Below are 24,565 nucleotides of genomic sequence, written 5' to 3'. Positions count from 1 at the left end.
CTGAAGGCAGACGTGAGAGCTACGGGGGCTGCCAAGAGGGAGAAGCTGGAGCACAAGTGTCCGCAGGAAACGGCCAGATGTGACTGCTACACGGGGAGCCAGGCAGGCCTGAGAGAGCCTTGCCAACCAGGTGAAGACGTATCACCCTGCTCCCCAGCTGAAGCCATCCTGTGGGCACTAGGGAGTCCCTGTGGGTCCTCAGTACACATACTTATTAAGTCACTGTGGCCATTTTGGCAAAGAAAGCTACCAACTTCTCCAAGCCCTGCTTGGCTCTCAGTAACACACCAAGGCAATGTTATAGAAGTAAAATGTGCAGAAGTGTCTAGGCATGTATATTGTTCTCTTCAATTCCCGAGCTAACATACAATCCACCCCTCACCCCACCACCACTCCACTCCTTTTGGAGTCCGGTGAGCACTGGTATTTTGGTGATCCCTGGGCACCAACCTCATAGCGAATATATAGGAGGCAACAAACTCCAAGTCATAAGGTGGCCATCTAGAGGATTCAGGACAGGCTTAAAATAATTTTAAAAACTAAGACTAAAATTAAAATATAAAATTGAAAATCCTCACGGAGAAACAAATGACATCTAGGGCCCAGTTTGAGGAACATAATCTTTATGTGTGATATAGAAAAGCACCTACAACAGGCTTCCAAGGAAATGGTCCCCATCCCCCACCCCGCTCCCCACAGAGCTCATGACCCTCACAAAGGCTTTCCAACCAGGTCCATCCAAACCCAGTGACCACAATTAGTGGAAGGGACAATCTGTCTTTGAGCATCCTTGATTTTCTGGATGCCGATCTCTATCTTTGGGGCTGAAACTGATGAGAGAGGTAAGCATGTTCCCAGCAGGAATGTCTAATGAGCAGATTCTCGAATTACAATGAAGGGCCGCAGGTCTCAATTCCCCAGTAGCAAGATGTAATGTGTCAGCAAAAAGGGAAGATTCTCAGATACTTGTGAACGACACAACTGAGACAGGACTGGTGGGGCTTCTGTCAAGAGGAAGCACGGGGCCCTGCAGTGGGGGGGGGGGGGCTGCAGGGAACTCAGCACCAAAGCACAGAGCGATGAGCAACAGAAGGGAAGTGCAGCCTTTGGACAAGTCACCGCTTTGTGCCCTACAGACGACCTGAAGGATTTCTGAAAATGTTAACCGAAAGCCAAAACCCAAGCTGAAAGAAGGGGCAAGAGAATATAGCTCAAAGCCAGGCTCCCACTGTAAAGAATATGAAATATAAGCTCTGTCTTTCAAGGCAGTCCAAAAAGCCCCACAGAAGAGGCGAGGCACTTACTCTTATCTGATCGAAGGAAAGATGCCAGTTCCTCGGGGAGGGACAAGCCTTTTCCTGATGCTAAGTTGTAAGAGGAACTCCTCACATTTGACAGACCAAGGTTCCTTCAGTGTTTTTTTCACATTAACATTTATCAGCAGGGCCACGCAGGTCAGCGAGGAGGATGGTCAGGGCCACACCACGCCCGGGAACAAGGTCCCAAATGCGGGGGAGCCCACATATCCCTTTCTGGCTGAGCCAAAAGGAGAAGAGAGCTTTGGGTGACTTCCCATCTCCCCTGTGAACAGGGGTCTTCTTGACAAAAGGCGGGCAGGCAGGACACCCTGTCTGCCCGGACAGAACATCCTGGGTTGTTTGCAGATGGACATTTGGGGATGGAGACTCGTCTCCGGCCAACTTCACGCTCCCTGAGAACATGCCCCAGAGCACGAATTTCAGGGTGCATTCCATCTCCAAAATGCCGGGGGAAAAATTACCCTGTGATTCGATCCATCCGTCTCTGGGGGCTGTCTCCACTGCACACCCCTCCCCTCCTTCAGCATGGGCCACCCAATACCATACAGCACTCAGGGGGACAGGATGTGGCCGTGGACAAGAGCTAAATGTGAAAGGCTTGTTTGCAGAGCAGCAAGGAACTGACCAATAAGGAGCCAGTCCCGGAGCAGATAACAGAAGGCAGAGGCCACACTAGAATGTAACCTCCAGTAAATCACTGTTAATTGCCAGGGAGAGAGGAATGAAGGCTCTGCTTGAACTTGCAAGTTTATTTCAGGTTATTCCAAAGCCTTCCCGGCTCCTTGGCAGGGAGGCAGAGAGGGGCAGAGGGGGTGGGAGAAAGTCTGCTCTCCGCCCTTCTCCAACTGTGGGAGAATGTTCTGCAACATCCACGGCAGCCGCTGATGACTATGGGAATGCACACACACTTAATACAAACGGCAAGTTAATTCCATCTTCCCACCCTTGCAGGCCAGACCCAAGCAGGGCATGTGGGATTATTAACCACAGGGACACGTTACTGCACTCCGCGTGCAGATAGCAGCGCACGCGGTAGAAGCTTGAGTCACCAGGAGCGAGATTCCGGCTGCCGCCAGTCGTGGTGTAGCAGATAAGAGGACCCAGAAGCTGCACCTGCCCCCGGGGGAGGACAGCTCAGCAACTGATGCGGGGCTTTCCCCACCGGCCCAGGTGGGGCGGGGACAAAATCCTATCTTCCATGAAACTGATAATGGTGGGCAACCATAGATAGGTGTTCCTTGTGAGAGCCGTTTCCTTGGCTGGGCCTGATTTTTAACAACTTCTTAGGAAACATTTTCAGTGAAATTTATGAAGAATTTTCAATGGAAAATTTCAGACATACAAAAAGTAAAGAATAGTAGGGGCCTGGGCAGCTCAGTCGTTAAGCGTCTGCCTTCAGCTCAGGTCATGGTCCCAGGGTCCTGGGGTCGAGTCCCACATCGGGCTCCCTGCTCCGCAGAGAGCCAGCTTCTCCCTCTCCCACTACCCCCCTGCTTGTGTTCCCTCTCTCACTGTGTCTCTCTCTGTCAAATAAATAAATAAAATCTTTAAAAAAAAAAAAAAGGAGAGAATAGTAAAACGAAGCCCTCTCCCCCACGAACCCACTGCTGAGCATCATCGGTTATACAAGTTTTGCCCTTCTATTTCATCTCTGCCTTTTTTGCTGAAGTACTGAAAATGCATCCATTTAAAATATAGTAAGTTTGGGCGCCTGGGTGGCTCAGTTGGTTAAGCGACTGCCTTCGGCTCGGGTCATGATCCCGGAGTCCTGGGATCGAGTCCCACATCGGGCTCCCAGCTCAGTGGGGAGCCTGCTTCTCCCTCTGACTCTCTCCCCTCTCATGCTGTTTCTCCCTCACTCGATCTCTAATAAATAAATAAAATCTTAAAAAAATATATATAGTAAGTTTAAATACTGCAATAATCGTCAATACCTCCATGTATCTACCTGATAAACTCTTTGTACATTAATTTAATACCAATGACCATACCCGACAAGATTAACATCCCAAACCATATTCTCTGGTTATTTTAGGCACCTCTCACCCAGATGCAAGATGCAGAGGGTAGTCACAGGAGGGGGTGAAGGACGGTCCTCTTTTGCTGCCACCAAGCGGGGTGACCCTGGGCAAGCTGATCGACCTCCCTGACCCTTAGCCTCCTCACCACTAATAGAAAATCAGAGGGCTCAGTTTCTCAAGTTTTATCTAAACTCCAAACACTTCTATCCTTGGGCCTCCAACAGTCTTGGCAGGTTAGCTAGGATACTGCCTCTAAGTCACTTTAATACTCTCCCCTCTGAATAGTGTCATATGGATGTGCGTGTAGGTCAATTTAAATCCACACCCCAGGGTGTGGAGCCAATGTTTAAAGTAATCAGATCCCATACCACAGGCTGCTGGTGAGTTGAAAGACTCCAGCCAGAAGTCCACACCCCAGAGGTCGCTACTGCAAGGCTTCAGATAGGTTTGTGGAGGCTACGTGTTTTCACTGCTGAAATGAGTGGTGTTCAGGATAAACGGAGTGGCTGGAAATATTCCCCCAGCACCTGCACCATGGCATGAACAGGGTGGGAGAACTTGGTAAACACAGCAGCCTCTCTTTCAGAGTCACACCCCGGGCCCAGGAGAAAACGCAGCACAGTGCTCACCGTGTTACTGGAAGATTCTGTCACCCCACCCGCCATGGTAGCTAAACACTGCCACGGGCATTCTCTTGCACCTGCCTTCAGTGACACCGGAACACCAGAGAGCTGTGGCATCATCATCAGGCCCAGGGAAGACACTGTAAGACTGTTCTGGTATCTGCTTGCTCACAGATGTCTGGGGTGCAGCTGAATTCAGTCAGAGACTTGCTTTCACTTTAGCATATAAGGGGGGTCGTGTGGGGAAGAGGCCTGTGGCCACTTCTAAATCTCACCAGTGGGAGCCGCCACATTTGCAAGAGCGCCCTTGGTGTGGCTCTCTTCCCACTTCTAAACTTCTACTTGCATTATTTCCCTCCATCTGGAATTCCCTCTTTGTTCCCCCTTCTCTATAAACTCTTTCCATCTGTGGAAACCCAGTTCAGGTCCTGCTTCCTTCAAACAGCCTTCTCTAGCCGTCAGGACTTAGGTGGCAGCCGGGGGATAACTGAGCTAATCTTCGCATTTCCCAGGACCATGAAACAGATTTTGGAATATATTCGGAATATCCAGGAATACTGGGAGTAGTCCTGTGACAGACTAGTGTCTGCTGGGCCTCCCACAGGGCCCCGGGAACAGGACATTCTAAGTACTCGGCCACCAGCCACTGGCTGGCTCTGTTTCTCTCATCTCTCCCCATTTGCTACTGGGCAGAGCCGCTAAAATCATGCTGAGGACGTTTCTCAGTCCGGTTAACACACTCCATTCTCAAAGAAGAAAGCCAGGTGGGCTTGTGCTGAGGAAGACAAAGGGAGGAAAGGGGGCAGGATTTGGCCACCATCTTGGAGAGAAGCGATTCAGCTGAGTGGGGAACAGGCAGATCATGGGATAAAAGGGCTTCTGGTGTGGGTAGTTGTAAATGCTGATTCTGAAGAAAGACCAGCAGGGCAAGACCCTTCATCAATCAGGGAAAAACAAACCAAAAAAAGATGATTTACCAAGGTCAGTATTTGGGCCATGGAAAATTCCCTATGTTTACTTCATTTTTTTTTTTTTTTTAACAGTACAAGAGCAGAGGGAAGATGGTTTTTTGTGTGGGGGGGTACCTTTTATAGCTCATAAACCTAGTGAATTAAATAAGATTCCAGCATGAGAGTAACACTGGTGAGTTCTACTATATTTTATCAGGGGGAAACAAGATAAAATGGAATGCCTCCCCCCGCCAAGAACCACCACATTAACTTCTCCCCCGGCAAGTCACATTCTGTAGAGACGGTAACAACAGAGGTTTCTTGCCTTTAATTTGGATGAAATAGCAAAATTTTTGATTAATTTGTTCCAAACTGAAGTTTCTTCTTGGGCTTAAGGAATGATGAAGAATCTAAGAGCTGTTTTATGGAGAATCTCAGGACAGCTGGAAAGTTTAACCCCCAGAATGACCACTGGTCTTCTCCCCCAGTCCCTGGGCAGTCACGTGGACGGGCTCCGGCGCCTCCTAGTGAACCCCTCCTCCCAGCCCAGAAGCCTCGGGCGCCATTTTTCATTCCAATGGGTTCCCAGATTTTCCCTCTGTAAACACCAAGCCCAGCCCTAGGCTGCCTTGCCATTGTTTGTCCCAGAATTTATGGCTCAGATAAGGGAAGCTGCACAGGGCTGGGTGGGGTGGGAGGGGCAGGGGTTGCCACAAGTGAAATAACCCAGTATTTTCTTTTGCTTTATTCTCCATATCTCAATGTCCAGAACAGGCCAAGGGTGACCAGCTCCGGAAGGTTTCGTGATGCCAAATACCTTCTCAATGACTACTTTGGTGCATTTTCTTCTATTTTTATTAATTTAAACTTTTACTGGGAAAATGGCATGCATGCACATGGTAAAAATATACCTATGTGTGGACATATGTATCAATCAATCAAACAGCCGTACAAACAGGCAATGAAAAGTTTCCTTCCCATCTCAGAAACCCCAGTGTTAGCCTCCTCCTCCCTGGCCACTACTGTCAACGAACGGTGTAGACTGCCAGGAATTTCTTACGCATAATATTCTATATAAAAATGTAGAGAAAAATACAGGTAAATCTCTTATACAAGTAAGCTCACACTACATATAGCATTCTGGGCCTTGTTATTTTCACTTGTCCCTTGGAGATAACACTTTGGGCAACATACAGATGTGCCACGTTCTTTTTCACGGCTACATGGTGTTCTACCGAATGGATGCAACGTATGTTTAAAAAATAGATCTTGTTTATAAAACAGGACATAGTCATTATTTTGCAAAACTGCATTACGGGAAAGGCATAATGCCTCTCATTAACTCTCCCTCCCCCACCTCTTACGCTTTCAATGTGAGCTCTTCAAAGTCCCCCTGCCCCACAGGCTGCCCCAAAATGAAAACACAGGGACATCCGCTAGGGGGTCAACAGAGACAATCAGAAACGGGAAAGGTCAAGGCCAGGCCTCCAGACCTCTGCCTCCGCTCCCCAGTCTCCCTCTTCAAAGTCTCCAGGCCTTGGTCACCAGGTTATCTGCCAACGGGCCCCACGGCCAAGTAGTAAGATCATCTGGCCCCTTCTCTGCTGGTAAGATCAACAAGACCTGGGTCCACAACAGAGACGCTGTCCGGGACCCAAGACCACACCTGCCTAGCATTGTAGAAGATTCGAAAGGTAGCAACACGTGGTGTCCAAGAGTAACAGGACACAGTCCCCCTGATGGTCACCATCTCACAGAAACGCCACATGCCCTCTTGCTCGCCTCTGTTGCCTCCACATCCCAGGCTCGCGAGGACATTTTGTTGCTTATTTTGCAGACCTTAACATGCCCTCCCCTAAGTCTCCCAGGCAACATGAGCTTACACATCCCAGCTAAAGTTACAGATTTGCAACGGCTGCACATTATCACTGGATTTTTCTGAAACTTGGTCATTCAAGCAGAGAGGGAAAAAGTGTTTCTGGAAACTCTCTCCATGAGACAAGAGCACAGCTAACCCTCTGGCACGAAGAGCAACGCCGGGGGCAGAGAGGACCGACAGTCAGGACAGCGGGCTCATTCGAGGAGCTGCAGATGTGCGTGCTTCCCTAGAGGGTCTATCTCAGCTACCCAGCTGAGCGAGAGAGAATCCTAGTGGGTCTCGGAAGACCCTCTGCGAGGCTCCCCTTCCCCAGCCCTGGCCTCAAAATAAAGGCAGGATGCTGGAAGTCGTGGCTTTGGGGAGGCCATTCTCACTGGCTTGGGAGCAGCAGGGTTTGCTCCAGATTTGTTCCCCAGATTTGTCTTTAGCTGCTCAGCATTTACACAGGAGCTGCCAGAGTCCTGAACTCACCCCCTCACTGGATGATTCTAGAAGAAAAAAAAAAAATCATGCAGCTGTTTCAGCTTCTCTATCCTTGGAAAGACCTTCCAAATTTTGGTTGGAAGGGACCCAGGGCTGACGCTGCATCCTGAAGAAACTCTTTCCTAGACAGATTTTAAAGAACTAGGTCTGTGGGACAGGGGGGCTGAGTAGGGGCATGTGGTGGCGAGAGAGGCTCAGGGGGAGGTGGGTGGGTTGAAATCCCTCAGACCCAAGGTGTGGCAGGTGGGAACAGGAACATGCCTCACAGCTGGGGTGAGAAGGGAATTTGTCACGAGACCAGACATTACTTTGTCTAGTGTGATCTCAGGTTCACTAGAGTCTCCGAGCTGACCTAGTCGTGTCAGGCGTTTCTGGAGGCTGTGGTCTCATCCTCTACAACAGGAGTCAACAGACTGAACCACTGGCCAAATTCAGCCCACCACCTGTATGGTTCTTGAGCTAAGGACGACGTTTACGTTTTTTTAAATTTTATTTTGTTATGTTAATCACCGTACATTACATCATTAGTTGTTGATGTAGTGTTCCATGATTCATTGTGCATAACACCCAGTGCTCCACGCAGAACGTGCCCTCCTTAATACCCATCACCAGGCTAACCCATACCCCCACCCCCCTCCCCTCTAGAACCCTCAGTTTGTTTCTCAGAGTCCATAGTCTCTCATGGTTCGTCTCCCCCTCCGATTCCCCCCACTTCATTTTTCCCTTCCTACTATTTTTTTTTAACATATAAGGTATTGTTTGTTTCAGGGGTACAGGTCTGTGATTTACCAGTCTTATACAACTCACAGCGCTCACCATAGCACATACCCTCCCCAATGTCTTTTTAACTGGTTGAAAGAAAACCCAAAGAATAACATTTCATGGCACGTGAAAATGATAGGAAATTCAAATTTCAGTGTCCATAAAGTTTTATTGGAACACAGCCACGCCCATTTGTTTACATACCATCTATGGCTGCTTACACACTACAGGGGCAGAGTTGAGTCCTTGCCACACAGACCATATGCCACAAACCCTAAAATATTTACTAACTGCTCTTTACAGAAAAGTTTTCTTTTCTTTTTTTTTTTTTTTTAAAGATTTTATTTATTTATTTCACAGAGAGAGATAGCAAGAGCAGGAACACAAGCAGCGGGAGTGGTAGAGGGAGAAGCAGGCTTCCCGCCGAGCAGGGAGCCTGATGCAGGGCTCGATCCCAGGACGCTGGGATCATGACCTGAGCCGAAGGCAGACGCTTAACGACTGAGCCACCCAGGCGCCCCTACAGAAAAGTTTTCTGACCCCTATCCTAGAGCAGACTGATAGGCAAAAGCGAGGATATTATGTAGCTACTACAGTAACAAGAGAAAACACACACATCTACAAATTTTCTACTGACAAAATTCAGTAATAATCCAGTGTAATATTTTATAATAAAAATCAATGAGAATGAACACATTTTTTTAAAGAGGGTAATAACATTTTGCTTAACTGGGATTCAAAGTGTTCCCTGTCATCCAATTACTTGCAAATATTCATCGGTAAAAACCATTCTTAGCTTGACAGCCACTGGCCCATACAAAAAGAGACGTGACTTCAATTTTCTGATTTCATATTTCAGTCCCATAAGAGTTTAATTGGGGACAAATATAAAAATTTTAAATTGGAATTGGGACAACGAACTATTATATGGCCAAGTGCATGGCTCCTACCATGCCCCTAAAAAAGCCATCCCCTTAAAGGAATCACACACACTGAACTGTCTGAGAGATGGTGAGATCTTCCAGAGGCAGGATCCTGTTTGTTCGTTGCTGTGTAAGCACTCTGACTTGTGAAATAAACCATCTTATAAAGAGTATCAGCTGTGAACCTGGCCTTGTGCTCAGATCTGGTGGAGTGGGCTAGGGAGGGTGAGTTCGAGGCAAAGCCATGTGAAAGGTTATCTACACTTAAGGACTTTCAACTTAGAGAAGAGACAGAATCAATAACAGAATCTAATACTGACGTTGCTGCAATGGTAGCACCTGACTAGCATCTAAGGAGTCTTCATTGGATCCCATAAATGTGAATTTCTTTTAATGCACGGTAGAGACTCTCCAGTTTCTCTTACTCAGAACTGAAGAGCCTCTATGATCATCGCTCCTCTTGGAAGAGGATTATAGCAAATTACCTAACTCAGAAACCACAAAGAAGAGCATTTTGAAACAATCACACGGGCTAAAACACTGCACATTCAGACCTGATAGCACAGTTGCTCAACTCCTTATAGCCAGAACTGTCGACACTCAATTAAAAACACACACAATAATTTCAATTCTATCCCAGGGATAGACATACCGAGGCCTTAAGAATAGAGAAGCATGGGAAGAATAAAAGACCACCCAGAAAGAATCAGCCAAAGACTGAGAAACCAGTGGAGCTTTTAGGCCTCCCCAGAAGTCACCACCCACGGAGCCAGGAGCAGTGGGAAGGAGATGGTGGAGAAACCCCAGGGGACTGGGCTTGGCACATCCTTCACCTGCTTTCCCAACAGAGAGAAGGCAAAGGGCCACATAATACTTTGTTGTCTCAAATCCAGTTGAAAACCTGGTGTTTTCAAATATCACTAGGGGGCCTTATACAAGTCAAGGTCATAACACACAGATAAAACATGTCCTTTGGCCCGCAGTTTACTAATTCCCACTTACCCCCATCCTTCCTATCCCCAGGCTTTCCAAGTCAAAAAACACCTCCGAACAACCAAACATGAAATGCTGGGAACCTCATCTTACTAACACATTAGTTTAGCGGATGGAATATTTTTACCAGGTTATCTGAAAAACCTAGCAGAGATACTCCTTTTCTAAGACTCTTCAAAGAGGTCCCTCTCAGGGCAAGGATCAAATGGGGCACAAAGCACAATTTGTAAACTAGATTACCCTGAGTGAAGTCCAACCAAGGACAATGACATGCTTTTCAGAAAGAAGCCATCACTATGCCCATCAAGGTGTGGTGGGTGGGAAAGACACAAGCATCTATGGACTGTCTGCTCTACCAGACACTGTAACATACACTCGATATTAATCAAGAGAATACAACTTCTACATCAGCGGTCAACGCTGTCTCCAAAACCAACGTGTTGGCAAAATAACACTTAATGGAGAGAATGGTTACTGGTTTTCCCCAGCGTGATGGTGGAATTACTCAATAATTATTGAGCTCCCATACTCTTCTAGATACAAAAATGAGTAAGATGCACTTCTGCCCTTAAATGCCTTAATTTCAATTCTGCAAGACAGCAATGAACCAGGGGCTGGGAAAACACAGAGAAAGGAGTACTAATCAGCCTAAGAGGCTTACAGGAATAGCTGGATGGAATACGGAAAAGGCTGAGACACATACTAAAATCAGAGCCCTTTCCAGGGGGAAGCTGAGAAGCTTTCTATGAATAAATATTAAAAATGTTGTCATTGTCTTCATTATATCCCTTGAGCCCAGGAGATTCAGGATGTAAATGAGTACCTTCTAATACAATGGACTAAATTTCTGCGTGAGAAACAGTCTCTCTCTGCAAAGCAATATTGTCTTGCTTTTCCTGCAAATGTACCCTCTTCCAGATTGTCAGAGAATCTCTGCTTCTAAGATGATGCCTGAAATTAAATTACCCCCAAAGACCAAAGCTAAGGGCCTGGAAGAGAAGTAATGGCCCCATTTTCCAGCTTCCCTAGACCCTACAATTCAAGAAGTCCCATGAAAGATGAAGTTTGGTCTCTAGGCCTACAGGGCTGTTCTGGCCACTATGGAAGACCAAGAACACATCCCTGGTCCTAGGGGCCCCAGACGCACCAACCGCGAAGATGCACCTGACCCTCTCATGTCCTGGGCCAAGACACACACCGGATGTTGGACTCTACCAGCAAGACCTGCTCCTCTGCAGCGGTGATGTCTGCAAAACCACAATCTTCAAAACCTGGTTACACTGACCCAGCCTAAATATCCTGTTTTCCCACAATAAAAAGTAAGCAACAATCACCCACCTACCCAGTGGAATAGTTAAAATTTTATCAAAAGTTTCCCATAAAACAAATGTCTTTGGGGGATGACAAAGGGAAGGAGGAAGAGACAGACATTTTCTCCTTTAGTGGGAGTTTTGAAACATCAAGGCAACTTTGCACTTTTATTGCCATTTCTAGGCCAAATCCTTTTGAGACTTCTTGTTCCTCATGGGTTTACCCCACATTCCTACAAGCCAACACTTCCAAGGGCAGTCACATCATGCTCTCTTAATCCCATAACCCCCAAACCCCAAGTGTTTGACGAAGTCTGAGGAAGTGAAAGTTAAGTAGGTCTCTTCCTTGAGTAAATCGGTTCCCTTGCCTTACAACTCCCTGGAGGGTGGAAATCAGCCAAGGTCAGGAGAGTGAGTCTGCCTGGGAAGAGATGATGATTTCATTGGTTGAGATTTTATGAGGCTTTGTATGTTTTATGTGGCAAATACTTTTGCTATCCTTTTGCAACTGAACAAAACAAAACAAAACAAAACTCCATCCCTGGCAGGGATCTTGAGTCACACAATCTGGGAAGAGAATGTAGCCAAAGTCTAACCCCACTTCCCCACTGTCTGGGTTCCCAATGGCAAGTCAGTGCTGGGGGATGACCAAAGTTATGTTCAAGAGGCTTCCATTCCAAAATGTGGGACTCTCCCCTGAGGGCTCACTGATCTTGGTCATTCTACTGTGAGGGAGCAGACACTGGCTGCCAGGGAGACCATAGGTGGAATTTCCCACCACATTGCCTCGGACAGTCTCTCTATTGACAGGCACCCGAAAGCACCTGACCCAGAACTTTTTGAAAGCCAACCCTGTTTGTCTTTTTCCTGTCTCAGGGTTGTCTGTCTCAAAGACTTGGTTTCTTCAGATCTACAATAGGGATGAAAAACTCTACTTACCCTCATAGAATTAGAAGGTTAAAGAAGATAATTCAGGTAATGTGTCTGTTAGAGGGTATGGTAATGAGAAGTAACTGTTCTTTAGCACAAGCTTCTGGACGGCGGGACAATGTTGGATTTGATTTATACAATCTCTACATCTGCACTATATACAGATAAGAGTTTAATAAATGCTTGTGATGCGTGGGTTTTTAAAAAACTAAGAGGTAAGGGGCGCCTGGGTGGCTCAAGTCGTTAAGTGTCTGCCTTCGGCTCAGGTCATGATCCCGGGGTCCTGGGATCGAGCCCCGCATCGGGCTCCCTGCTCCGCGGGAAGCCTGCTTCTCCCTCTCCCACTCCCCCTGCTTGTGTTCCCTCTCTCGCTGTGTCTCTCTCTGTCAAATAAATAAATAAAAGCTTTAAAAATAAATAAATAAATAAAAATAAAAAACTAAGAGGTAACATGTCACAAAATTTCAAAAATTAAAGCAGTGTGGCAATGTTGTATGGACAAAAAGATCAATGGAAAAGACTAGAGTATACAGAACAGCACCTAGTATATAGGTCCTATGTATACATAGTGGTTTATGATAAAGACATCTAGAAGGAAAGACTGGAAAACACTGTTGTTACAATGGAACAGCCATCTGGAGAAATACACATTTAATCCCTAGTCATACCTTCTGAAAAACTACAGATTATTCAAAAACTTAAAACACGAAAAATAAGATCACAAAAGCACTACACGAAAACATAGCTGGTAGGAACGTAAAATGATGCAGTTGCTTTGGAAAACAGTCTGGCAGGTCTTCAAATGATTAAACATCAAGTTACCACATGACCCAGAAATTCTACTCCTAAGTATATACCCAAGAGAAACAAAAACTTATGTCCACATAAAAATTTGTATACAAATGTTTAGAGCGGCATTATTCGTAATAGCCAGAGAGGAGAAACAACACAAATGTCCATCAACAGATGGATGGACGAACAAGGTGTGTAATATCTCTACCTATACATACAATGAGATATTATTTGGCCATAAAAAGGAATAAAGTACTGATACGATATGACAACTCAGAACCTTGAGGGCATTATGCCAAGTGAAAGAAGCTAATCACAAGAGTCTACATATTATGTGATTCCGTTGGGAACAGGGAAGTCCAGAAGACAGAAATCTAGAGAGACAGAAAGTAGACTAGTTTAGTGTTTGCTTGGGGCTGGGGGGAGGGGAGGTGCAGGCAGAGAATGAAGGGTAACAGAAAGGATACACGGTTTCTTTTTGAGGTGATGAAAAGTTCTAAAATTAACTGTGGGGATAGCTGCACATGTCTGTGAATATACTAAAAACCACTGATTTGTCCACTTTAAATGGTGAATTGTATAGTATGTGAATTGTATCTCAATAAAGCTATGTTTCAGAAAAAGGAAAAAGATTTTTTGAAGTGTAATTTTAGAGAGAGACTTTCTAAGTATTAAAAAAAAAAGTCCCTAGAGCCATAAAAAAGATACATCTGACCACACACATACAAAAACTGTACTTTGCAAAAGTAAACATAAAAGCAATTCAAAAGACAAGAAAGGGGCGGGGAGGGGAATGGTGGTGGTGGGGATTTGCAACTCATGTCCAAAGGGTTAATTTCCTTAACATATAAAAAGACCAACAACCCAATAGAAAAATAGATAATGCATATGAACAGAGTGTGTGTACACACACACACACACACACACACACACACACACACACGGCTTTTAAACAAATGGACAAGATGTTCAACTTCATGTATAGTAAAAAACAGCAACCTTGCAGAAATACCTATGCTCATTCTGATGGGCCAAGATGACAAACTGTAATAAACATACTGTGTTGACGAGGGTGGAGGGAAACAGATCCTCTGACACTTTGCTAATACGGGTGAAAAGGACACAACTTCTAGAAGGACATTTTGGCAACATCTAATCAAACCATAAATGCACATGCCCCTTCAACCCAGTGATTCTACTTCCGGAGATTTTATGCTGCAGAAATCCTTCACGTGTCTGAAATAAGCTCCATGCAAGGAAATTCATGGTGGCACGGTTTGTTAAAGCAAAGCACTAAGAGAAACGTGATGCTCAACGATTCAGCCATCTCCACATACAGGAACTGCTGAGCCGCAGAACAGAAAATGCAGCAGATCTATCAGGAATGAGCTCCAAGAAACATCCTGAACTTAAAGGTTACTGGTGAGTGTGTTCCAGTTGGGGGAAGGGGGAAATTATATACACACGTGGCTGCTTATATGTGGACTCGTTTTGAAGGCTACTTGATAAACTGGGGCTTTTTTGTTTGTTTGTTTGTTTTGGCTTTTGCTTTTTAAAACTCTATACCCCTGGGGCTGGAAAGGAGGAGAGGGAAAGGAACAGGAGGGAGGAGAGAGGGGGAGGGCAGGACAGGAAACAGGGAGGAAAACGACAGAACGACTGCAGAGGAAGAAAAATATTTGGATGAATATATCCTTGACGGATATTATCATCGAGGGTAGAATTCTAGGGATTTTCACATTCCAGGTTATAAATTTCTGCCACAGGTGCATATTTTGTAATAAGCAGGTATGGCTTTTGCCATAAAAAATACATGTAAAATTGCTACACTGAACTCCTTCCAGAGAGAAATAGAAAGTACCGCTGTTGTCTGCACTGTTCTAAATGATGTAGAGTACCTCCACTGGAGAAACAAAAATAACAAGGAGCGAGAAAAACGGAGTTTGCCCAGTCGAGCCATGCCAGCTTGGAAGTTTGACCTTTTACCTCTGTCCTGGGAAGTCAACAGAGACACGACCAGAGAGGGAGAGTGGACGCACAACTCGGTGGGAGGGGGGCTTGCGGATGCCCAGCCCGAGGCGGGCGGCACAGAGACACCTGCTCCCAGCCGCAGCCTTGTGCTCTGTCTGCCTTCCCAGCTCATCTTCTTTTTCTCCACCATTCCCCACACACGGTGATGGGGACGAGGAGGCAAATGGATTGAGGCCAGGAGTCGGGGTTCAGGTCCCGGCTCAGCCCCTCATCTCCCCCAGCCCAGTACTCTCATCACCTCTTTAACAACAGCGGGTATGATAACAGGCTCTGCCCAAGAAGCATGAGCCCCTCCCAAACGCTGGCACCCCAGAATGACCGTAGAGGGTTTTGCAAATGCATCAAGACGAAGGGCCATCGGCTAGCGGTCAACTTCTTGAAGATGGTATTTGAAAGGTGGAATCATTCACCCTGCTAGCTCGAGGCCTGTCCCGGCGGCCATGAATCCCATCCTTTTCTTAGCTTCTTGCTGCCTTCAGCCCGACTCTACGGCTGTTAGAGGGCCTTCCTTGCCAAATCAATGGTGTCTTGTCTATGGTCTTGACCCAGCTCCAAGTGATGAACCAACTTCACTGGGAGCGTCTGCTGAGAGCTCTCTGAGAAGGGCCATTGTTCGCCTTGCACTTGTCCAAAGCCTCCATTTAGGGACGGCTGTGACTGTGGACGCAGGACATTCATCACTGGGAACATTTGCCAGCAAATGAGAGACAGCTGTTGGGCACGAATGGCGTGTGGCTGAATGTTGCCTGCAGTGAGATTTATTTTCCAAGTGAGAACACCCTAACTTATCTTTTCTTCCAAATGGTGAGAAATGGGGAAAATGTTCACCTTCCCCTTGCCATGTCTGAGTCCACACTCATCCCCTAATCACACGGCGTGCAAAGCGGCCTGGGCACACACAGCAAACAGGGCCTCCTGGGCACCAGCTAGGCACCCAGCTCCGGGCCCACGGGGAGGGGAGAAGTGCCCGTACGGCCGGGAACTGCGCCTCGCCTCTCAACCCTACACGTGCCCACGGCAGCGCTGGGCAGAGACTCCGTAGAGACTTGTGAAAGCTCCAGGCCTGGTACACGAGGCAGAGGGGAAACTGGACAGAAACTCCTGGGAATCAGCAGAAACAAAGCGAGCGCCCGCCTGAGTGCCAAACATCCCGCAGTGCACCTCGGGAGCTATCAAACTAGCGGTGGGGACAAGACGGAAGGAGGAGGGATGAGAGACCCACGTGTGTCGGCCCAGGGAAGTGCTGACTGGGTCCCACAAGGAGTATGAACAGCTGGGGCCAGATGTGATCAATGGAAGCTGGCTTCCAGGATGAGGGGGCGGTGGATGGAGGCGGGTGTGACGGGGAAGGGCGGAGGGAGGAAGAAGGCATGTTCCCTGTCATAAGGAACAGCATGAGCAAAGGCCTGGCGGGGCTAGCAGGGAATGCGCTAGGGAGGCAGAACACCTAGAACCCCAGCACACAGAAAAGCTCCCTTTCAGGGAAGTCTCTTTTTATCAGGCTAGGGCTCTCCTAGAGAGAGCCGAGCATCAGCTAGGAGCGACGTCAGGGAATCCTCCTCCTCACCCCCAAAGGAGTATACCAAGATGGCTGGACTGCAGCCCGTAGACTCCCACCCCACTGAACATCAGATTAAACATGGCTTCGTGTCTAGGATGGAGATCATGTCTAGCTCGATCAGGCTAGACCAGGCAGCAGAATGTGCTCAAGGCCAATGGAGCTGGGTTTGGATCCCACTGCATTGGCTGTGAACTTGTGTTTGGCCCGCCTCTGGCTCAGTGTCTGGCTTCAATTTCCTCCATCCACAGAAAAAGGATAATAATATTTACTGCTGGATGCCTGCCTCCCCACCCCTATGCCCAGTCCTGATCCTGCAGGTCTGGAAGAAGATGAAAGTGTCTGATGGAAAAGCTTTGGGAAGCCTTTTATTAACATTCTCAGCTCAGTCTAGCTCAGGGGAACAAGTCCTTGCATTCCAGGGGACTTCTCCCCCAGGAAGCAATGCCAAGAATGTCACCAAAAGATTCTAAGAGGCTTTTCCAATCAGAACCCTCCCAGGTATTCGGCCACCCCGGGGAGGCTACAGGTGCCTGGTCAAGGGTGAGAGCCGGTTCTGCAAGTTCTCACCACCATCCCTCTGGAGTCTCTAGAGATGGGGAGAATAAATGCCCAGGGAGGGATGCTGCTGCCCAGGCTGGGGACACAGACACAGTCAGATGCGGGCAGCGAGGCTGGCCATTGGCTCAGAACCTGAAAACCCACCTTCTGGGAGAAACAATTTCCTACTCAGCAGCTGTGTGACAGTGACATCCAAAGGCTCCAACCCTCAGTGGCCCCAAGAAGAAAAGGGCTGTCACAACGCTTCTGACACAACTCACTGGATATTTGTGCAGGCAAAAAATAGAACATACATTGAAATAAAAAGTAAGAGGTAGTAGTATTTTTAGTAATCATTCTTGATTCTTGATGATCCACTTAATATGAAGCAGACAGCGGCTGCGGAGCAGGGAAGATGAAGAAAGTCAGGGTTGATGGGGGGGGGCTCTCCCCCAAACAGAGGTGGTGTAGGAAGTCAGGAGAGGGAAGACAAGTACATCCCAAGCAGCCCAGCCCTCACCAGGCAGCAGCTGCCAGGAGACCGGGGCTTCCTTGGGCCCAGGGGGACCCCACAGCCAGGCTGGGGAGTAACAGCTTGGGATGAGTCAGCTAAAGACAACTAGCAGCAACAGGCCTCTGACAGACGTTCTCGTGGGGCTGCCGCCGGTACCCAGGCTACGTGGGCACTAGTCCTCGGACGCAGGCGGCTTACTCTCCTCCACATCTTGGGACAGGCACCCTGGCATGGAAGGATCCACCAGCCCGACCAAATCTCTTCCTGAGACTTCACTTCAGTCAACCATGATCCTCTATCTAACTGCTCATTTCATCAGCCAAACTCAAACATGATTCCACCCAACCCTGGGTTCCCATGACCAACAGAGCCTGCCTTCCAGCTGTGTGAAGACCCCCGGGTTGAAAACTGGAACAAACAGCTTGGAAAGCACCGTGGACTTCCCTTCATCTGCGATGCAGTTCCCAATCCAACACTGAAATAATCACCTTGACTGCTTTCCAGCTTTCAAAACACGCGTATGCATAGCTTTCCACTGATCCTCCCAACAAGCAGTGACTATTCTAGATGAGGTTGACTGGGGAGACAGAGGACTCATGAGGCACAGCCTTCTCACACTGATGGGTTCAGAAACAGGAAACAGCCCTTCACAAATCGACTTCCCCTCCCCGCGAAGCCTTAAAGGCGGTATTATCAGAAGCAAAGGTTTTAGGCATCAGAAATAAACATGGCGGATCCATGGCAAAGTCAATGTCTTGTTTCACCACCACCTACCACCAATCACTAGCCCTGGGGCTCTGACCGTGTGTGGCACCTACTGAGAAGTGAAAGATTTCATTCAATCCTTACAAGCCTCCCAGGAAATGGGTAATGAGCCCCTTTCAGGTGAAGAAACAGACACTCAGAAATAGCAAGTCATTGCCCAAGGTCACAGGAATCCAAGCTGGATATGAACCAGTTCTGCACAAACGCTGCAATTTTCAACCTGATATCCCCTACAGTCTGAAGAGTGAGGGAGTAAAGTACTGAGTGTCTCTTGAAGAAGCAATGCGGAGACATGGAGTGGTTCAGAAGTCCTTCCCTGGCTTTGTCTGGTGGGAAAGACGATGGTCCCACATCATTCAGGGATCTCAGGCCATTGTCCTACATCTGCCACCCATGAGTTGTGGGTCTGTGGGCTTACTCCATGCCCAATCCTACCCTCACAACCCCCTTCAGTAAAGTGTGGGAAAACTGCAATAGGTCTGTACCACCTCAACCTCTTCAGAAAAGTATGAAGGAGAATATTCTTTTAGGATGCACTTGGGTTTTTCCTGTGGACAAAAGACTGTTCAGAATCCAAAGTAGTCTGCATGGTGGTAACCAACCCATCTGGAAGAGGCAGTGGTCATCTGGCTGGGTGCTTGGGAAGCAAAATATCCCCACGTGTAAAGTGCTCTGAGATTAAGACCCAAGCTCCTGGGCACAGCCCGGCTCTCCTACCACATCTCTCTCCACCCTCCCCGTTGCTGACCAAGCTCTGCCCCTGCCCCTACCCTGCTATACCCACCCATTCTAGCACACGATGGCTTCACCTTTGCACTTGCTGGTCCCTGGACCTGGAACTCCCAACCCTGGTTCTCCACTCAGCAGGCTCCTCCTCTTCATTAAGGTCTCAACTCCAATATCATCTCCTCAAACTCTTCCTGAGCACCAGGCTAATATGGGGACGGCTCCCCCTCTCCCCTGGAATTACTCTCAAGACATTGTGTTTTTCATGTTACATACAACTATCTGAAATTGTCCTTTTTTTAGAACTGTATTTGCTGGGACACCTGGGTGGCTCACTTGGTTAAGCGTCTGCCTTCAGCTCTGGTCATGATCCCAGGGTCCTGGGATCAAGTCCTGCATCAGGCTCCTTGTTCAGCAGGGAGTATGCTTCTCCCTCTGCCTACACCTCCCCTTGCTTGTGCACTCGATCTCTCTCTCTCTCTCTCTCTGGCAAATAAAGAAATAAAATCTTAAAAAAAACCAAACAGACTGTATTTGCTTACTTGTGGTCTGCCTTCCTCTTCTAGAATGGAAGCTCCATTAGGACAGAAGCCGCATTAATAGTGCACCCAGCTTGATCGCAACACCAAGGTAAGACCTGATACATACAGAAGCTGAAGAAAATACCAATTTCGTAAAAACTTGGAAATTCTCCCATGCCAAGGGACTCTTTAAGGATGTGAGCAAGTTCACTGCAAAATCGCAGATCCTTTGAACTGGAAAGGATCCTGGCGGTGACACTTGAACTTCCCGGAAATTAAGATCTTTATGGTTCCATCCCTCAGGTGTTAACATTCCAGTGGACCCAGGAATTGGGAATGCAGGGCCAGAGACGTGTGGCAGAAAATGAACATCGTCAGCAAAGGACAGGTGGGATAAAGAACAGCCGGAAGGAAGAGGTCCCTAAGTGACTCCAGTGCACGAGAAAGAACAGTGGGGAAATTGTCAAACCAGCAGAACCAACCTCAGGGGTTTTTTCCGTTTTTCGGAAAGCATTTAGTTCCTGGCTTTACAAATGGTTGGATTTGCTGCCCACCTGCTGAGCCACTGGGGAGGGGGGAAGAGTTCACTCTTCTGCCCACGCTGATAAGACCCTGGGGCAGCTCCAGGTCCTGCCTCCTGGCCCAGGAGCTTCCCAGCGCATACCACTGCACAAAGCAAAAGCAGGCGGTGCTCTCCCTGGTCCAAAGGGCTCTTTAGCACCTAAACCCTTGAATCTCAAAAAGACAAACTCCACAAAACTATGATCTTAAGTAAAATAGAGATAGAACAAACAATGTCAGGGGCCAACTCTGTCCAGATCAAACAGACCCGGGGTCAGGGGAGGCAGTTCATCTTCTCTGGATGCACCTATTTGGAGTGAGTATTCCCATCTCCTGAGTGGAGAGGAACAAAAATGAACTGCTGCACAGCGTCTAATAACTTCATTTCCTGTCAGGTCCTGGCAAAATCCAATTCCAAAGCATTCTACTCAATCTGATAAACCTGCGGCCATAAGCTCTTCGCCATGACCCACACTCGGCAGTGGGGACCCAACGAGGACTCAGGTGCTCAGAGTAGCTGCAGACAACTGAAAAATACTCAACTCTTAGAAGCCAGCTCTACCAACCCACACACTCCAAGGGTGGGTTACAAGCATCTCCTCCCCTCATGACAATGGCAGATTGCTAATCCCACTACAGCTCTGACAAGAGGTAAGCTTTGGAGTCCAACGTAAGGGTGGTCTGTTATAACAACCTCAGGGGCAAAGGGTCTTGAACAGCCCAGCAATGAATAAGGAAAATGACCTCCTCCCCATGGGGTGGGTGCGGGGGAGGGGGAGAAGCTCCTGTCCCCTCTTCCCACAGCACACTGCCCGAGCTTCTGTTGTTGCCCCTCTTATGCCACATGCTGCTTCAAATCAGATCTGTAGCCTTCTGGTATCCACAACACACCATAAGCAAACTCTTACAAATTCCCTTTCATCCCTATATCCCATTCCTTGCTCCCCAAGATGAACTTTCTAATAGGTACCATTTTGTGTGTATGTGTTCCTGCTTCCTGTGGACCACTGTAGGAATTTTTAATGGCTGTAAATGCTGTAAATGCTATTCTGCTTCTTACCTCTCACTCAGCACTAGGTCTTCAAGGTCTGTCTATGGTACTGGATGGACAGCTAACCCACTGCTTCTGCTGCTGGGTGATTCACTTGGATGAGCGTCCACCATCATCGTTCACCTGTCCACTCTCCCCAGAGACACCAAGGCTGCTTCCCATTCTCGACCACCACAAAGAATGCTGCAAAGATCATCTTCGGACCCATCCTGTGCGGACCCGTGCAGAAATTTCCGCATGTTCTGAGAATACTAGGGAGCCTGCAGCCTCTCTCTCTCTCCCGTCAGTCTTCCGGGTGGTCATTTTGGTTGGTCTGTCCCTGCTGATGAAAGGAGCCCCGCACTTCTTCAGATTCTCGTTAGCTTTGGGGAGGCTCCTTCACTTGTAATCTCCCGTTCATATCCTTTACTCATCTTTACTTCTATTGCAATTTCTGCCTTGTTGTGGTTGATTTGCAGGAATTCCTTGTCTGTTCTCAATGTTAATCCTTGGAGGGTTTTGGATACCGTAAAGCTCTATCTCCTTTTCACCAACTGCATTAACTTTGTCCAGGATGTCCACTAGTGAGCAGAAGCCCTTAACTTCCGTATAATCAAATTCTGAGAAAACTTGAGGATGGCAACCATTTCTCAATCCCACAATGCCAGTTTCTTGAACACTCATAATACACACCCATGCATTAGGTGCTGTGGACACAAAGAGGAATAATGGCATTGACCCTTACAGAGTTTACAGCCTCCTGGGAATACAGACTTTCCATCAACTATAATGTGGACACAATGACCATGGCCAGGGAGGGTTGTGTCAGGTGCAGTGAGGGGTTAAAGGCTTCAGGGGGTCCGGGCTGAGTCAGCCTTGACAAATAAGCTTGGCAGGCAGCCCCAAGGAGAGGACATCCAGGCCAACAGAATGGCACATGGACAAGCCGAGTTTGCAAAACCACAAGGAATCCAGTATGGCTGGGACATAGAGCAAAGTGAGGAATGACTACAGAGGCTTGAACAAACAGAAAACAGCCATGCAGAGAAGGAGCTCAGATTTTCTCCAGGGCAATACAGGGGATAACACCTCTCACTCGCTCGCTCTCCCCACAGCCACTGGCAAGGTGCCTTAGACGTCACCTGCACTCAAAGAAGAGGGCCTGGTTAGAGGGCCTTAAGAAATCTGGGCTCACCTTAGCTACATTGGCAATGTACTGAAATCTCAGAGAAACCCAAAGACAGAATATTCTAGAAAGAAAAGGGTTTGTGAGCATCCAAGTTAAACTACCAAGGCGGATACGAGACATCCACTGGACAGGTCTGGGTTGTCCTGAATGAAATGAGGCCTTCCCTTCCTGGCCTCCCTTGGAAGCTGTTCCTGCTGCCCCTGCCTTGATGAAAGTTCTCAGCCACAAAACTCCCCAACTGCCAAGTGTGCTTGCGCCGGAAATGCACCAAATAAAGTCATCGGTGACACAGCGGAATCTTACCCAAGACCCCACCAGGATCCCCGCCAGCCAGCTGTTTCCTCTTGAATCTAAACCATTTTCATAGTCAGTGAGGGTAAATTTTTTAAGGGGGAAAAAAGCCATTCGTAGAGAATCTTTTGTTACAAGCTATGTGACTGCCCTTATTTTTTCCAGCCAGGGAAGGAATCTATATGCATGAACACACAGCCACCAAGTACAAAGGCACAGAGAAGGGCTGTGCACGGTGCATTGAGGGGTTAAAGGCTTCGGGGGGGGTCAAGGTGTCAACGCTGAGTGAGCCTTGACAAATAAGTTTGGAGTCTGGAAGTCACTCCACCCCAACAGAGCAGTCTGTTGGCACTTACTTTCTCTCTCCCAGCTGCCTCAGCCTCCCCAGGGCAGACAAATAAATCTTGTTGTTAGACAGCAATCTTACCCTTGGAGGGCCTTAATAGCTTTAGGAAGTTCCAAGAAAATGGGGCCAATTGTCACCTGACACCCCCTCTCCTCTGACATGAGCGCGCACACGCATGCACACACACACACACACACACGTCCCACTCATGTCTGATGTTTGTGAAGAGAAGGCTCTCACCAGCCTCTTCCCAATTCACCACAGCCCCGCCAGCCACACAGGTTTAGGGCTGCAAGAATGCCAGGAGGGGAGGAAGCCAGACCCCCAGATCAGGGTCCCTGCATCCCTCCAACCCATCACAGGCATTTTCCAGCACAATCCCCGCCCCCCTCCCCAAGTCAGCTGCCCTGCGGGCCTCAGGAGTCGGGGCCGAGCTGACCAAGGCTGAGAGTGACCAGAGCACATGGAGTGCGGGGCCCCAACTCTCGCTGCAGGTCCACGCTTACGTCAACAACATCCGTGGGCCTCCCTGCAAACCTGGGCGCACCACGGCCTTCCCTTGGGGTCAGAGAAGCCAAAACCCCCACACTAAGAGATGCACCACGGAACTCCAGGCCCCAAGTCTCTTTGGGTCCAAGTGGAGGGCTGGCGGGCGAGGGCAGGGGAGGGAGTCGTGCTTCAGAAGGATTTGATCTCAAAAGCAGCAGCAGACTGAGTCCCCCCTCTGAGAACAAAACGGGCCTTCCCGGGCCTTCCCGGGCCTTCCCCACTCTCGAGGGAACCAGTGCGTGGTGAGCCCAGAGTGACACCTGGACCCCATAACTCTCGGAGGTCTGCTCCCAGCCCGAACAGTTTCCAGTGACACACACCCAGCCACCAGCACATGGGCGGGAGATGGACGCCTGCCCGCTGAGAAGCCAGGAGGTCAATGGGAAAAAATTATTTTCGTCAGTGTTGAGCCCTCATGTTTGGAACTTTTATCCAAACTGCGGCACTGTTCTCATGCTCCCCCTGTGCGGACGCCAGGCCCTCCTCTGATGCTCACTGCCAGGGAGCTGGGGGGGGGTGGTGGGAGGAGCCCCCACCCCTCGGAGGTTAGCAGGTCCCAGGGCCGTTTAAGGACCCGCACAGGGAGGCCAGGAATGCTCTTTCCCGGGAATCCGAGCCACTGTGACACTAACCTGAGCTGGGCCCGGTGGGATGGCCGGCAGGGTCCCAGGGTGAGCCAATGGCGTGGACCATGAGGCTTGGAGAAGGCGGCCTTCTTTGCATTAGGCCATCTGGAACAACACTTTCTAGGGCCTGAGGAAACACCAGGGGCTGTGCTGAACAGAGTCTCACTCTGGCCGCCTCTGCCAGGAGGGAATGAGATGCTCTTTGGCTGAGAGCAAGCCCCACTTTCCCCACCCCGACTCTGAGGTCATCAGCTCCCCCTGGGGAAGCTTAGGATTCTAGCCATGGCTACTAGAGATGAAAGCCCGACAGAACTAGAGACCTGGGGTCCAGGG

At 48.4% G+C, this 24,565-nt stretch overlaps 1 protein-coding gene across 2 annotated transcripts in view; it reads right to left on the bottom strand.

Moving 5' to 3' along the window:
• AFAP1L2 (actin filament associated protein 1 like 2) overlaps positions 1-24,257 on the bottom strand; it is an 83,597-nt gene extending 59,340 nt beyond the window's left edge. For both annotated transcript variants that reach the window (XM_073904166.1, XM_073904165.1), the window contains exon 1: positions 24,239-24,257. The gene's annotated coding sequence lies outside the window, so the exon portion shown is untranslated. The remainder of the gene's footprint in view (positions 1-24,238) is intronic.
• Between the last annotated feature and the right edge of the window lie 308 nt (positions 24,258-24,565).

This window comes from Callorhinus ursinus, unplaced genomic scaffold (assembly GCF_003265705.2).
Source record: "Callorhinus ursinus isolate GAN/ISIS: 27379988/994484 unplaced genomic scaffold, GSC_fseal_2.0 scaffold20, whole genome shotgun sequence".
NCBI classification, from domain to species: domain Eukaryota; kingdom Metazoa; phylum Chordata; class Mammalia; order Carnivora; family Otariidae; genus Callorhinus; species Callorhinus ursinus.
This window is presented reverse-complemented; position numbering and strand designations above follow the sequence as displayed.